General features: G+C 39.8%; 1 pseudogene; it reads left to right on the forward strand.

The window, feature by feature from the left end:
• Nucleotides 1–3,108: 3,108 nt before the first annotated feature.
• On the forward strand, nucleotides 3,109–15,398 carry LOC137078300 (E3 ubiquitin-protein ligase TRIM39-like; annotated as a pseudogene).
• Nucleotides 15,399–17,336: the final 1,938 nt, after the last annotated feature.

Raw genomic sequence — 17,336 nt, forward strand, 5'->3', positions numbered from 1 at the left:
ATGAAAGTTCATGAACATCTGCTCACATAAATATTACAACAGACAGACAGGATTAGAATACAACAGAATCATTATTGTCAAATAGATGTTTTTTATCCAAAAGTAAAATTTTTAAATAAAAATACTAATATTATATGATATGCAATCTGGTTTCAGAGTTGGTCAGGGGTGCACCTCAGCAACACTAAAGGTCCTAAACGATGTTATAACAGCTCTCGACCAAAAATAACATTGACTTGATTCATTGACTTGGCCAAAGCTTTCGATTCTCCAAACCACAGTATTCTTATAGGAAAACTTAAGGCCCTGGGTCTCTCAAACACGTGCCTTTCCTGGTTTTCTAATTATTTCACTGACAGATTTCTGTGTTAAGTATGAGGGCTTGCTGTCTGAGCCTCTGGCTGTATCTATGGGGGTGCCCCAAGGCTCGATTCTGGGCCTGATGTTATTCTCTCTTTATATGAATGATGTCGCTCGTACTGCGGGCAACTGTCTTATTCATCTCTACGCAGACAACACCGTTCTGTACACTTCAGGCTCAACATTGGACAACATTTTAGAAAAACTTCAAAAGAGTTTTGAAGACATTCAATTAGCCTTCTGTGGTCTTCAATTGTCTCTAAATTTTAGTAAAACAAAATGCATGATTTTTAATCGGACACATTCTGTATCTTCGTGCCCAATAAACCTCACTAACTTGAATGGATCTAAGCTTGAATATGTGGAGAAAAACAAATATCTCGGGGTCTGGCTAGACCCCTCGCTTTCTTTTCAAACCCACATAAACCATCTCCAGTCAAAGATCAAGTCCAGGATCGTGTTTCTATTTCAAAATAAAGCTTCATTTACTCTTCCTGCAAAACTGGCCCTTGTGAAAATGACCATCATCCCGATGCTTGACTTTAGTGATGTTGTCTACAGAACTGCTTCTAATTCTTTACTCAAGAAAATTGGACGATGTTTACCACAGTGCTATTCGCTTTATTACTAAAGCCTTATACAACACCCACCACTGTACTCTTTACTCACTAGTTGGATGGCCTTCGTTACACACCCGGCGCCTAAATCACTGATATCAGTTAATTTACAAGTCCATACTACTGTAGGCAAAACACCATCTTACCTAAGTACTTTAGTAACCATATCAGTGCCTGCATTAAACCTGCGCTCGAGTAAATATATCTCTCTAGACCCCACAAAATCTCACACCTCTTTTGGCCACTGTTCTTTTAAATTTTCTGCTGCAAATGATTGGAACATTTTACAAAAGTCTCTCAAATTAGAATCCGTTGTTTCAATCACAATTTTTAAAGTTTTACTATTAAATTTACTGACAGACCACTGTACATGTTGATGTTCTTTGTAAATATAGTCGTATGTATTTTGCACATACTAAATTAAATGGCTGTTAATTGCATCTATTTGCACTTTTTTTTTTTTACACAATGTCTAGAACTTTTTATTTGAAATTTGAATGTCTTCTATATTTATGATTGTGTATTTAAATGTCGGTATGTTATGTGTAATTTCATGTCGGCTTGTACTCTTCGCCTTATCTTGGCCAGGTCGTGGTTGCAAATGAGAACCTGTTCTCAACCGATTAACCTGGCTAAATAAAGGTAAAATAAAAAAATAAAAAAATAAAATGTTATAATTCTGTGCTGATGACTCTTCAATCGAGAGCATATTCTTCAAGAGAAGCGAGAGCATTAGAAGGCTTCACAATGCCAGTGTTTTTGACTTTGGTTTGAGCTCAATATCCATGAATCCGTGCACCTGAGTGAGCTGACGGCAGTCCATCGATGCAGGAGCTTCTGAGAGCCGGAGACGGTGGGAACAAACTTCTCCATCAGTGGAACCGTCGCAAGCTTCTCCACATCACTGACACACAGAAAGACAATATCAACTCTCTGGAAGATGCTCACTCTTTAAATATCATATTTAATGCAGTACAATCTATGTTTCTAAACCAATCTAAAGTGCATGAACACGTCACAGCTGAAATTAAACTCCTGTTAAACACTCAAAGTCTTACCCATATGAGGAACAAAACGTTCTTCAACACTTGTCAGCAGGTTCGGGAATGTGATCTTGACTGTCAACTCTTTCCCAACCACAGCGCCCTCTAGAGACTGAAACAGCACAAACACAATCAATGATGGAGAGCACAATAGTCCATGTTTAATTCACAGGACCGGACACCAGTTATTTTGCAGAGAGAGATTTTCTTTTCATTATTTTATATGTCAGCATATAGGAGAGAAAGACAATTTTCTGGGAGACGGTCTTCATTCCAGCCTTCTCTGATCTCTGGTCTAAAGTGTTGGGTTTTTATATGCTGGAAAGTCAACATATATATGGAATATATAACAAACCATTAAGTCTACATTAACATGGATTTGTATAACTAAATGCTGAGTACACATATGCATTAAAAAAAATTAGATTACACTCATACATTGGTCTTACAGTCCACAGTTCTCTTCCTACACAAAATATGACCCATTAATGGATCGCTCACAGGAAATGTCAAATAAATTATAGACGGGACAACTTCACCATATGTGATGAAGTTTCCAAAAAATCAAACAGAAAGTTTCCGAGAATTCATCTGCTCTAAAAAGTCCAAAACAGCATCCCACCTGTGATCTATTCGACAGGGTCTCTGTAAGCAGTCCATGGACAGTTACATTTTAGGCTAATGATTCATAATTAATAGTAATGTACATCATTGTGTTGTATTGTGTCCACTGTGTGGTGTACTGTACAGTAGGTTTTACCTCAGCAAAAACATGTTAAAGTGTTCGCACATTCAGCAGGGATGAATAAAGATAGCGGTCTAGTGGTTTAAATCACTGAACTGATACACAGAAGGTTGCTGGTTCAATCTCAGCAGTCACCACCACCAGTGTGTCTTTAATATTTGCTCCTGTAATAAGTGCACTGTAAGTTGCTTTGTGTAAAAACGTCTGCCAAATGCATAAATGTAAGACATGTTAGAAACTGTTTCATATTCATGATTGTGGGCGGAGCTATGACATCACAGTTGCTAGAGTAAAAAAAATCAGTAAAGGAAAATAAGTATATCAGATGAACTGGAAGCTTCTTCAAACTACTTTAGTCAGCCAGACGGAAACTAGTGATCACATCTGACATTCACTCAAAGGTAAGTGATGGAGATGGAAGAGCTTGTTCAGCAGTTTTAAACTCTGGAATACTGTCAGATTGTTAATGAGCATGTCATTTAACTGGCTGTACATTTGGATATCTTCTGTCATGTCACACAACTTCAGAAACAGAAAGAAGTGTTGGCTTTATTTCCATTGCCTTTCATATACATGAAGAATATTGCTGTATGATCAGTTTTATATTAAGACATTATATATTATATTAAGAGAGATACTTTTTTCAGTATTAAGGGTTTTATTTCTTAACAGGACAGAAATTAATATTAAGTAGTTTGATTTTGATATAAACAGTGGTTACTAGTTTAACTTTTAGAAAATTATAATTAGCAGGCTCACTATTATTTCAACTCCAAACATAAAATGGTCTTATTTTTTGTTTTGTTTAATGAGTGTTCGTATGACATAAACCATGAATAAGGATATGAACATGAATTGAAGCTTTCTTAAGGAGAAATGCACAAGTTACCCCACAAGTTAGACCAGTGTACATGACTAAAACTTAAACCGTTCATGATTGATGCATCACATTAACTTTAACAACTCCAGGCTACACAGCCACAGGTATGACAGCACTTCAGCAGGTAAATTCTTATCGTTCTTTTAAACTGGTTACCTTGTAGGGTAACTTGTGTATTTCCCCTTCAGAAACCTAAAATTTAAGTAAGTTTATGGTCATGTTCTTGTTCATGTTTTATGTCATACAAACACCTAAAAAAAGGGAAAAAAGATAATTTTATGTTTGGAGTTGGAATAATAAAACTCCAAACATAATTGGAGCTTATGCTTAAGTTCACACTGTCCCAGTAACTTTTCTGAATGATTGCTGCATGAGCCGTGGATGTTAAACACAGCTGATTCAGTAAAATGTGTGTGATTTGCATGACACTTGGAATTTTTTTTTTTTTTTTTTTAAATCACAATATATAACTACTTTTGAAGGGGCGTCAGTGGAGAAATACTTAAAACATTTAAGTTCAATACTGCTATCAAAATTGCTCTCTTCAGCAATGTAGATGATATATTGTCATTACTTATCTTTTCAGCCATGGCATCCTCCAGTGGTCCAGCACTAAATGAGGAGCTCCAGTGCTCCATCTGTCTGGAAGTGTTCACTGATCCAGTCACCACTCCATGTGGACACAACTTCTGCAGATCCTGCCTGAGCAAGTGCTGGACGAACACACAGACCTGCTTCTGTCCACTCTGTAAAGAAACATTCAGCAAAAGACCTGATCTCAAGATTAATACAACACTCAAAGATTTTGTGCAACACTTTAAGGAGAAACTCAGTCTAGGAGAACCTGAGGTGTTCTGTGACTTCTGTAGTGAAAGAAAGCAGAAAGCTGTGAATACCTGCCTGACGTGTCAATGCTCTTACTGTAACTATCATCTGGAGCCTCATCTCAGAGTCCCACGTCTAAAGAAACACACTGATCGCTGTGAAAAAACGGAAGGATTACATACGCGAGAAACACGAGACACCTCTGGAAATGTTCTGCAGAGATGATCAGATGCGTGTGTGTCTGTCCTGCACTGAAGGAGAACACAAGACTCACAACACTGTTCCTATAGAGGAGAAGAGTCAAGAGAAGAAGGTAAAGAGTCTATTCCTTAAAATGCATCATATGTCTTTACATGTTGAATAACTTTATTTAAAAAAGCCAAAGCCAATGGTTTTGTCATTACAGTTTAAAATTAAATGTTACCCTCAAACCTGCTAGACATGAACAAATATCTAACTATACTTTTGAATTCATGGAGTCATTAAATGGTTTTTCAAGTTAATATCCAAGAAAAAAAGTGATAAATGTGTGTTCTTCTCTGTATGTAGAATCAGCTGGTTAAGACACAGACAGATGTTCATCAGATGATCCACGACAGAATGAAGAAGATTCAAGAGATCAAGCATTCAACAGAGCTAAGAAAAGTGAGTGAAAAAATTTATTACCACTAACATTGTTATACATCATAATATGTAACCATAATATTCAGTATGCTTAATAAAGGTACATTTACATAAAATGTTACCCTTTTATCCAAAGCAACGTACAAGAGAGAAGCAAAGCAATTAATCTAGAAGCCAACAATATTCGTTATAAACAATGCCAGGTTTTTTTGACAACTAGATTAGTAAGCAAGCTATAGAAAAGAAGAAATGCAGATACGATTTTGTGTGTGTGTCTGTGTAAGTGTGTTGGTTTCAGGGTGTGGGATGGATAAATGCTTGTGATGGTCGCAGCTGTTTGGTTGAAGGATGGCAGCTAATTCCATCAGAGAAGAACAGAGAGGGTTAAAGTTTTGGAAAGTGACTTTTTTCCTTGTTGTGAAGGAACAAGAAGACATCACTTTTTCAGTAACCTTAGCTGGAGAGAGGGAGTATAAACCTGAAGGAGAGAACTAAGGTAGGGAGGTGTTGTTTCAGTGGTAGTTTGTCAGCAGAAAGCCAGTGTTAAAGCCTTAAATTTGATTCTGGATGCATCTGCGACCCAGTGGAGTGAGATCAGATGCGGCTTGACATGGGCTGTCATTTCAGTCTTCAAATGACAAGAGATTGGACAAGAAAGACAGAAATGTCTGAAAAGAATGCAGAGATACAAGCTGAGACAGTGGAATCATCAGACTGAAATTAGAGATAGAGCTATGTGACATCTTAGTAAGAGAAGTCATTTGCCTTTATGATCATTCCCAGTGAAGATGTGTAAATGGAAAAAGTAGAGGAGTGAGCACTGAACCTTGAGGCACCCCAGTGGTTAGCTGATGTGACTTAGAAACTCCTCCTCTCCATGAAACCTTGAAAGATCTGAAAGTGAGGTAAGACTGAAGCTGCCAATGTACTCTACCCGTGATGTCCAAGTCAGAGAAGGTGGACAGGAGTATCTGGTGGTTTACAGTGTCAAAAGCAGCTGATGGGTCTAGTAGAATAAAGACAGATGATCAATAGGTTTCTCCTGCCAGCCATAAAATTTCAGCAATGGTCAGCAATTTATGATTCTCCTGGAGTCAAAGACGCATGTATCTGGCCCAACTGGCGGGAGTGCTGTTGCAAGCTGACAATTAGAACGTGCCCTTCACGTTACTGGCCACTGGGGGATACCGGCTCTACACGGAGGCAATAAATCTAACGAACGTGTTAGGTGTCGCCCAGCCCGCAGCGCTGCAAATATCTTTTAGTGAGGTGTCTGGAGGCAGCGCCCAGGAGACAGGAAAGCACAACTCCAACCGAACAACTTCGGGGGTCTTCCCGATGGGAAGAACACCATTCAATGAATAGGTTCCACTCCAACACATAGATGCGCATTTTAGAGGGAGAAACCAGCTAACATCAACCCGGTACATGCTGCTCTGCTACATCCATCTCGGGACTTGGCCATGAAGCCAGTGTTGAAGTAGCCTTATATGAAGCAATCTGACCGGTGTTACTGTGGATGCCATGTGCCCCAGGAGCCTCTAAAAGGATTTCAGTGGGGCCGCTGTCTTGCCATTGAACAAATTCAAGCAGTTCAACACTGACCAGACACGATGCGACAGGGACAGCCAGAAGGGAAGGACTTGAAAAGTAAGAAATGAGACATGAAAGTAAGCGTGCTTCAGGTTGATGGCTCGCAGATCCAAGATCAGTCATAGCCCACTGCCTTTCTTGGATACAATGAAGTAGGGGCTGTTAAAGCCCACCCTCATATCAACTGGAGGTATCAGCTTGACCACATCCTTCACCAGTTGGACATTAATCTCTGATTGGGGAAGGGATGCCGCTGGACACCCCTGCGCCAGGTGAAATGAATCGCATTGCTGAGCCTGATGGTACGGATGAGCTAGACGGGACAGGCAGGGAAGCACTAGCCATGTCCCCAGAGACCGTACAAGTGGGACCAATGGAACTACAGACGTACCAGGGGTGGGGCAGCAAGATAAAAACAGAGACCCCGACTCTGAGGCCTAGAAGCAGTGGGGTCTGAGTGTGCGGCGAAACATTTACCTGGTTCCAGGGAGGGTGCGTGAGAAGGCCTGGTGACGTTCTCGAGCCCCACACTGCTGCCCGCTGGCGATGGGAGAGGAGGAAGGGAGTGACAAGGCATCGGAGCATCACACACTGCCAACCTCTCTTCTCTTGTGGCCCAGGGAGCAAGGAAACTGCTCTTTTATTGAAAATGTGGAACAGAAATTAAATGAAACAAGTTTATCCACCCAGTCCTCCTACGAAGAAGAGAGTTGTGTAGACACCATCGCCCGGAGAGCAGCTCCTCCTTTCCCTGGGCTGCATGTCTCAGGGTAGCTTGCCCATGCGCCTTGCTGGAGGACTTACTGGTCCAAGCCTGTTGTGAGCACTCACACTTTTTAAAGACGCACACACTCTGGAGCTGTGAAAACAGCTGTTGTTGTCGCACGTGACTGCGACCGCCACTGCTCACATTGGCCCTCATTTATCAATCTTGCGTAGAAACGGGCGTATATGTTGGCGTAAGATTATGCTTACACTCCTCTCACCGCCTGATTTATGAAACTGTGCGCACCTCTGCAATTCAGGTGTACGCAATACCTGCCCTTGATAAATGCCGCGGCTGAAAACGATCGTCATTAGAATAACACGCCCCTATATATTCAAGTCTCTGCCTCCCGCACGCCCTCATTTTACGCAATGGACAAACAGAAGACGGCAAAGAAACGAAACTTCTCCGACGTGGAGATCGGGCGCGCTCAATCATCTCACTAGTCCACTAGTCAGGGCACTGATTAGAACATAAGTCAATGGGCTGACTCCCTGATCAGTGCCCTGACTACTGAACTAGTGAGATGATTGAGACGCGCCCATCGAGACCATCACCAGGGAAGTGGAAAAAAACCCGAAATTGTTTTATTTGGGAGTTTAAAGTGTGGGATTAAAGGCGCTCACAAAAACAAAATATGGACCCAAATTACGAGTAGCTACTGTTAGTGTGGGGGTTGAGACGCGCACTCCAGCAGTTTAAATAGCTGTTTGGATGATAAATTACCATCACAATGCATTATTTTACAGCACGTTTTGAAACAATTAGCATTTAATTTCGTATCACGGCACATGTGTTGGGGTGTACAATAGTGATGATGATGTGATGTGGAGTAAGATTCATTCACATTTATAATTACATGACAATTTGTAAGATTCTTCTTCTTATTATTATGATTATTATTCTTAATGACGCTTGTTATTTAGAAGAAAATGCCGTTTTTATTGATTTTATTATTATTTAAAAGAAGAAGGCCATTTTTATTATTTTGTCAGTCTGAATTATTTTAGTCCCAGTCCGTGTGCAGCTGCCGGGCCAGGCGCGGGCCTGAAACGTCAGATAAAGCGCACAGGCTCGCGACTGGAGGAATACATATGCCTACAGATCAAACACTTTGGTAAAGTCACACAAATTAAACATTGACGTTCATGTTACACAAAAATAAACACTAAATGTTGTTGTTGTGGTTTTTAACAGTGGGTCATATAGCATATCTTGTCAGTGCGTTTTGTGGTGTTAGGAATTGTTTTTCTGCGCATTTTCGCACTAACTCAAACGTGCGTACACCACCTCCTGAGCTGGCGTAGGATTTGAGCGTGCCGTACGCCAACGTCCATATTGATAAATCTCAAAGTCACCGTGGGTTTGGGTGTACGCAAGGTGTACGCTGGAAATTTGGTGTACGCACTTTTGATAAATGAGGGCCATTGTCTCACCCACACCACACCGGAAGAGCGTCCTCCAGCAGAGCAGACTCATCAATACACCTGTTTGTAGATACGATTTCAGCAGGGAACAGCAATCGTTCAGCTCTGAAGCAGAAAGCAAGGATTCGGTGCATCCACTTCCTTATTTAAATTCTGCACAGTGTGGAGGAGCATTTACATTCAAAGTAGATTGGTCTCTGAAAGCGATTCCCAATTTGTTGGTCAGTTCCGACGTACATCGAATGTGACCGACTCAAAGGGAACTGGAGTTAGAAATAGTCAAAGATATAGTGGAGTAACAAGATGATTGTCAGTGGTACAGTTATGCGTGAGGATGAGATCTAGCTTATTGCTGCTTTGTGTGTCGCAGAGGTTTGCTGTCCTGTAAAAATCAAATAAGGCTACAAGAGTTATGAATTCAGTCTCTTGAGGTTTGTCTAGGTGGATGTTGAAGTTAAAATTACTAGTGGCATGACATCCTCCAACACATCCAACTCTTACAGGAAGTTGTCTAGTTGATCTAGTGGGTGATAGATGACAATAAGGCAACATTTGGCAGGATTAGTAACAGTGGTGTCATGATATTCAAGCGAAGTGTAATTGCAGAATTACAATTTTTGAGTGAGCTTTAAATAAGCATGTACACATTGGAATTTGTTAATTTATATAATTCATCAGAGAAACACAGAGGAAGAGAAATCATCCATTGTTGAGCTCTTCACTGATCTGAACCGCTCCATTGAGAGATGTCAGTCTGAGCTGATGAAGATGATGGAGGAACAGCAGAAAGCAGCAGAGAAACGGGCTGAAGATCTCATTAAAGAGCTGGAGCAGGAAATCACTGAGCTGAAGAGGAGAAACACTGAGATAGAGCAGCTCTCACACACTGACGATCATCTCCACCTCATACAGGTCTGTTAACATCTGTCTCATCATATACTCTATTACAGGACAAACTCATTCTTCTCAAACCTGATGAGCTGATTGAGTTTTTTCCTTCAAGTCTTTAGAAATTGTACAAAAGAGAACCTGTAATAAAAATCAGTTAATGGTGTTAAAACAGTACTGTGTAAACACACTGGGGTGTATGTATGCGCATAAATATATTTAAAAAAATTATAATGGTTAACAATAGTACGTATTGTTGCCCATGCTACTTTAACAAAGCAATAAGATATAGTTACTAGTTACTTATCACAAATAGTAACTGAGTTATAACATTATTAAAGTTACTAATTACCAGGGGAAAAAAACTACTGTTACTTTTTTATTAAATGTTTAAATATGATCTTCGCCAATAATTTTGTGGCGGCATGTGACGAGGTGAGGTGCTTCACTGCATTAGAATTACTTGCCACCGGCGTGCACGTTATATAAATATTCTTACTTTTCACCTAAATGAGGGAAAAATAGTGCTTATACTTCCAGTTTGCTAGTCCTTCTTGTTACAAGGTTACTAGTCGTTGGTGTGTGCGACTGTGCATATGCTGTGTGTGTGTGTGTGTGTGTGAGAGAACTCCACCTAACCCAATCATCATCAGTTGTGGTTGTCTCCCACCCACCAATCATCATCAGTTATGTGCACCCCCAACACATGTGCACACACACACACACACACCAAACTTTGCAGGTCCTGGTGACAGAGAGCGCGCCTGTTCGGATGAAAACCACTTCAGTGAGCTCAATTATATTAACACCACTTTTTTTTCTCAGTAACGGTAACAGCGGTGTAACGGGGGAAAAAAATCATTAATATGATTACTCGTTGAAAAAACGAATTCCGTTAGTAACGCCGTTTATCTATCACACCATTATTCCCTGTATCACTGATAGTACAGAACCATTCATATTTCTGAAGCAATTTTTCCTACATTTTAAATTGGTCAAAATCCTTCAGTTTTTTTGTTTTCAGGTTGAAATTATACATTAAAGAACAGATTTACAGAGTTTACCCTAAACGCGACCTCAGATGCTTCTGTTGTAACAGATACGGACTCAGGATGCAAGTGCAAAGACGCTTTTGACGGTTGATGTCCGTACGGTTGAAGGATGGGGGGGGGGGGGGGATTAGGGCGAACCGAGCAAACTGAATCGCAAAACAGAGTCTGACAGTATTGATGAGCCAGCGAGATTGGCTGGAAAGTGCTAGCCAGGCTCCCAGTGACTGAGCAAGCGGGACCAAAAGCACCAAAGACGTACCTACACTGAGGCAGAGAGCAGGAATGCAGGAATGCAGGGGCCCGACTCGGACGGCACAGCAGCAGCATATCGGCATAGTGTAGTTTGAGTATGCAGTGCAACACTTACCTGCATCCATTGGGGGGCAGAGAGGGTGAGCAGAGGCCTATTGAGTGTGTCCCGGAAACAGCCACTAGCCTTCACTAGCAAGTGAAGAGAAGCCTGAAGGTCACAAGGCATAGCATCATACACTGTCTAGCACGTTCTCTTGGGACCCAGAGATATACACTCTAAAAAATGCTGGGTTAAAAACAACCCAAGTTGGGTTGAAAATGCACCGACCACACAATTGGGTTGTTTTAACCCAATGGTTGAGTTGTTCTTACCCAGCAATTGGGTTGTCTTAAGCAACATTTAACCCAACCACTGGGTTAAAACAACTCAACCACTGGGTTAAAACAACTCAACCATTGGGTTAAAACAACTCAATTGTTGGGTCGGTGCATTTTCAACCCAACTTGGGTTGTTTTTAACCCAACATTTTTTAGAGTGTAGGAAACAAATCTTTTGTTGAAAGTGGCCAGTGGCAGAACACAAAACAAACTGGAACAAAGGATTTTTCCCCAGCCCCCCTTTGACTCAAGTGAAACTCTTTATCGAAGGACATCCTGGGATTTAAAATGATCACAGACAGTCAGTTTTTCAAAATTCAATTCTCTCTCTCTCTCTCTCTCTCTCTCACTCTCTCTCTCTCTCTCTCTCTCTCTCTCTCTCTCTCTCTCTCTCTCTCTCTCTCTCTCCTGCTGTAGATGAACTCATTCCTGTACAGTCGTCCACACACCAAGAACTGGACTGAGATCAGGATTGACTCTGATGTGAACTCTCTGAATAGAGCTCTGGCTGAACTGAAGGAAACTCTAGACAGGACTCTAAATAAAACAATTATTCAAACTGGTATGTGAATTTTAAACACAATAGATTTTTTTTTGTCAGTAACTATCTAAGAAAATTACATTTTCAAAGAATATTCAAAGTTAAATCCAAAAGTGATAAAATCACTTAAAAAACCTAGTAAAGTTCTGTCCAAACTTTAAATCATGTTTTAACCACTGCTTTGTGTTTTGGCACTGAGCCTGGCACATGTTTACCCCATAGATTTCTATGACACTCTAAAAAATGCTGGGTTAAAAACAACCCAAGTTGGGTTGAAAATGCACCGACCCAACAATTGGGTTGTTTTAACCCAATGGTTGAGTTGTTCTTACCCAGCAATTGGGTTGTCTTAAGCAACATTTAACCCAACCACTGGGTTAAAACAACTCAACCACTGGGTTAAAACAACTCAACCATTGGGTTAAAACAACTCAATTGTTGGGTCGGTGCATTTTCAACCCAACTTGGGTTGTTTTTAACCCAGCATTTTTTAGAGTGTATGTATTCACTGTAAACACATTCTGCATTTGGTTTTATAAAGGGATGAGCAATATTTTCATGCTACTGATGATGCCAACATAAACCCAATGTTTACCAGAAATTATTTCTATGAATAATTCATCATTATATTGTCATCTGTGTTCACAGACTTTAAGTGTGTGCAGAAGTTTGCAGGTACAGTGTGGTTGCCACCCATACACTCACAATACTTCTGTTTATAATCTGTATTGTATACTGTACATCTGTAAATGTTTGTTCTGAAGTTGATTGATAATGTCTGATCTCTCTCAGTGGATGTGACTCTGGATCCTGATACAGCGAATCCATATCTCATCCTGTCTGATGATGGAAAACAAGTCCATCATGGAGACATTGAACAGGACGTCCCAGAAAACCCAAAGAGATTAGTTGATAGATCTGTTCTGGCAAAGCAGGGATTCAGTTCAGGGAGATTTTACTATGAGGTGCAGGTGAAGGGAAAGACTGGGTGGGGTTTAGGAGTGGCCAGAGAATCCGTTAACAGGAAGAGGGTGATTGTCCCGAGTCCCAGGGATGGATGTTGGGTTCTGATGCTGTGGAATGAGAATGAATATGAAGCTTATAATGATCCACTTGTCTCTTTATCTCTGAAAGAGAAACCCAAGAAGGTGGGTGTGTTTGTGGATTATGAGGAGGGTCTGGTCTCTTTTTATGACGTGGAGTCCAGATCTCTTATCTACTCTTTCACTGGTCAGACTTTCACTGAGAAACTCTATCCAGTGTTTGACCCTAGCCTTAATGATGAAGGTAAAAACTCAAGACCACTGATCATCACACCTGTCAGTTAAAATGAACAAATACATCCCTCCAAAATATGAAACGTGAAGTCTGGAAAGATATATATGCAATTTAAATTTTTTAAGGATTCAAATATTCTAATCTGCACACTGAGTACATGATAATTCAGAGTCTAGTCCGATATACGTGACCCGTGCTGGCAAAATGAGTCGCAATGAGCACATTTTTACATTCTCTATTAAAAAACTTCCAAATGATCAAGTTAAAGTTTTCTGAAGGTTCCAAAAATAAAATCACCTAGCAACTATACCTCAAATCCCTGGTAATAACACCATAGTCAAAACCAAATCTCTATAGTAAAAATATATATTCAACTGATTTTCCATAATAATTGATTGATTAACAGTAATGAAACAGACAACCCATATATTAAGACCTAGTGCAGTCATTCTCAAACTGTGGTCCGCGGATCACTAGTGGTCCATGAGGGTACTGCAGGTGGTCCGTGGAAAGGCAAAATAAAATAATATTTTTTTACCTTCATTTTACCAGGAAATTCCCATAAAAAATAAAAAGTAAAAAGAATATGTAGGCCTATATTGATATAACATTTGTATTAAATTGTCAAGTTATTGTGCGATTACTAAAATAGCCTAGTGGCGCTCGGCCGTGACGTTCAAGTTCAGTGCTGTTATGGATCGGTGGATAGCAACGGGTTCTCTGAGGACAAAAGAGACAGAGGCAGAAGTTACAAAAAATGAAGAGATTGACAGTGAGTCGGATGCATCTATGAGCCAGATTCATCATAAAAAAACAAAGAAAAGGAGGGTGAAGAGAAAATACTGCGAAAGCTATTTAGCATTAGGGCGCTTGAGTAAATGAATAAATTAAATATGTGGCAGCCGATGTGTGCAGTAAACTTTCCTTTAACCTGTTGTACTGATGTGATGACTAGTTATAGTTTTAGTGCTAGTAAAACTCTTTAGAGGTGTGGATTAATTCAGGCAGGACTGTGTGTAGACATATTTTATGTGTTATGAGGTGGTCCGCAAAATTTTTTGATTACAAATAGTGGTCCACACACACAAAAAGTTTGAAAACCCCTGACCTAGTGTACCGCACATATGTTTTATGTCACACATCAGATGCTTTTCCCCAAAAGTTAACCAGATGTTCACATAAGACAGAAGAAAAAAGGGGTGGTCACTGGGGTGGTACCCTAAGGTACAAAAGTGAAAAGGTACATCTTTGTACCTTACTAACCCCTAAATGGTACATATTAGTACCTTAAAAGGTACATATCAGTACTTTAAGAGTGCATATTAGTACCTTAAAGGAACATAGTAGTACCTTAAAGGTACATATTAGTACCTTTTTGGTTTTGTACCTTAGGGTACCGCCCCAGTGACAGCAATGTACCTTTTTTTCTGACAGTAAAGACTTAACAGATAACGTTTGCAATGCATGAATACTTGCTTAGACATATTTTGAAATACTGTAATTCTGTGTGTATGTGTATATCGGGATCAGACGATGTGAGAGGCACTTTTGTCGGATCGGATCAGTGCCCACTGAGTACCAATAAGACTGAGCGTCAGCATTGAATTTGCATCATTTTGTCAATATATGTTGAGTATTGGGGTAAAATCATACCCTATATATTGCATTGTTATATATTGTGTTGATAACTCATCAAATATTTATCATGTTATATTCTGGATAACTGGATGTTTTTAAGTAAACACAGACAAAAACGATACAAGTTTTAGGGCTAGATGATATAACAACAAACACTATATTGCCTAAAGTTTTGGGACGCCTGCTTTTACATGCACATGAACTTTAATGACATCCCATTCTTAATCCGTAGGGTTTAATATGGATTTGATATACAATGGGTACGGAAAGTATTCAGACCCCATTACATTTTTCACTCTTTGTTATTGCAGACATTTGCTAAAATCACTTAAGTTCATTTTTTTCTCTCTAATTAATGTACACACAGCACCCCATATTGGCAGAAAAACATGGAATTGTTGGCATTTTTGCAGATTTATTAAAAAAGAAAAACTGCATCTTTAGATTATTTAACCTGTGTTTAGAAGGTGGGATCCATTATTTTTATATATGGTTTTTTTTAAATATATCCTCTATTCTTAGTAAAGGGTTTGTTTAGTGAGAGGTTTAAATATGGGAGGCATATTCGAGTATAAAAATGGAAGACATATTGTTTGTACAATCATTCAGTTGTATTTCATTCCAGATTGATTTATTGGAATGGTGAGCCATAACAAAAAAATAATCCCCTCTTTCTTGGTTTGGTTATGTTTGTAATGTTTGAAAATGAATAAACGCACATAGTATAAAAAAAGAAAAAAAAAAAAGAAAAACTGAAATATCACCTGGTCCTAAGTATATAGATTTTTACACTTGTGGCCATGGAAGTGATTGAACACCTGATTGACTAAGTGCTGTGCGCTCTCTGACCTGTCCTCTCTACTTTCTGCGATGCCATTTTTAATTTAGACAATCTCTTTATCATAACTTGACGTTCACTTCTTTCACTTCAGACTTTTCTCATCTTGACATTGGCTGTTGACGTTTTATTTCCTTGTTTTGACTGACCTGAGTTATCGTTTAATTCAATGTCAAATATGGATTTATTTGCCGTTTCTCCGAGAGCTTTGCATCTCTTATGCCCATACGATGCGGCCTCTGATTATTTCCTCAGGTAGATCACCACATCTGCAGTGTTTGGCGAGCTTATCCTCATCCGTGATGAAACTCTGCTGATTCGCCAGGCTTTTGGAATCTGATATTGAATTTCTCTCTCGTAAATTACGTTATGTCTGCCAATAAAGTGCTCACTTAAAGCCTTTTTGACCTTTTCATAACTCTTTTTTTCTTACTTGTTTAGAGATAACGTAGTAAGAATATCATCACTCTGTCCTCCATTATATACAAGAACGAGTTTACCTGAGTGTTTGTCTGGTAGGTAATTGAGATGCTAATCTCAATTGCTCAAAGCAGAGCATCCACTGTGGCCATGAGCTGAGCTCATCCAAATTGAAATCTAGCCTAGAAATCTAGAAATCTAGATGCACCCTAGCGGCAGCAAATCTAATCTGCCTGCGAGTGTCGTCTATCAATTCTCAATACACTTCTGAGCTGTAAACTCTTGCGTTTGCGTGCCTCTAATAAACACAGAAACTGGCGAACGTCGGTCTTTCAAATCCGCTTTGACCGCGACTCTGGAAGACTTGGAGTTAAGCTTTTCTATGAGAAAAGAACAAAGAACGGCACTGAAGTCATTCTTAAGAAAGGAAGATGTGTTTGGAGTTCTGCCAACCGGATACGGCCATACGGCTAAAGTTTAATCTTTCAACTAGCTCTGGTTGGCAATCTAGTTGAGTGCACGCCGTGCTGATGGAGTTTGAAAGACAACCGTTTATCCCCCTCTCGGATTGAGCTGTCTATGGTGAGTTTCCAGACCAAACATCTTGATGTGGGTCTGGCTTGTCAGGCTAGCTTCCTGGAGGTGTCAGCGAAAATATCTGATCCATCTTTTTACTATGTTTACACACTCTTTATCCTGGTTTCCTTTCTGTTCTTTTTCACATATCTCTATTGCTCTCATGCTCCATTTCTAGCGTTCTGTATGAGCTGCAGCTGTCTAATGGTCTTTCTGGGAAGGCCAGTGAGAAGACCATTACAATAGTCCACCCTACTGGTGATGAAAACATGAACTGAGATTCCTGACTTGACTTTTTGTTATTAAACCTTTAGCCTCAAGATATGCGTTCATCTTTGTTTCCAAATGTAGTGATTTCAGTTTTGTTGTTGTTTAAAGGGTTACTTCAGCGATTAGCATATGGCTTTGTATCAGTAGAAACCCTGGAGTATATTCAAATGATTGTGCTTCCCCCCCTCATATCCCCCTGAGATGAGAGATTTATGCACTTTATTTCTGGAAAAATTCCTCCCATGACACAAATATCGTCAATTTGCGCCATCGGAGAAATTGTTGGCCAGAGGCTAAAGACTACAGCCAGCAGAGGGAGCCATTT

The sequence above is a fragment of the Pseudorasbora parva genome, chromosome 6 (genome assembly GCF_024679245.1).
Source record: "Pseudorasbora parva isolate DD20220531a chromosome 6, ASM2467924v1, whole genome shotgun sequence".
Lineage (NCBI taxonomy): Eukaryota > Metazoa > Chordata > Actinopteri > Cypriniformes > Gobionidae > Pseudorasbora > Pseudorasbora parva.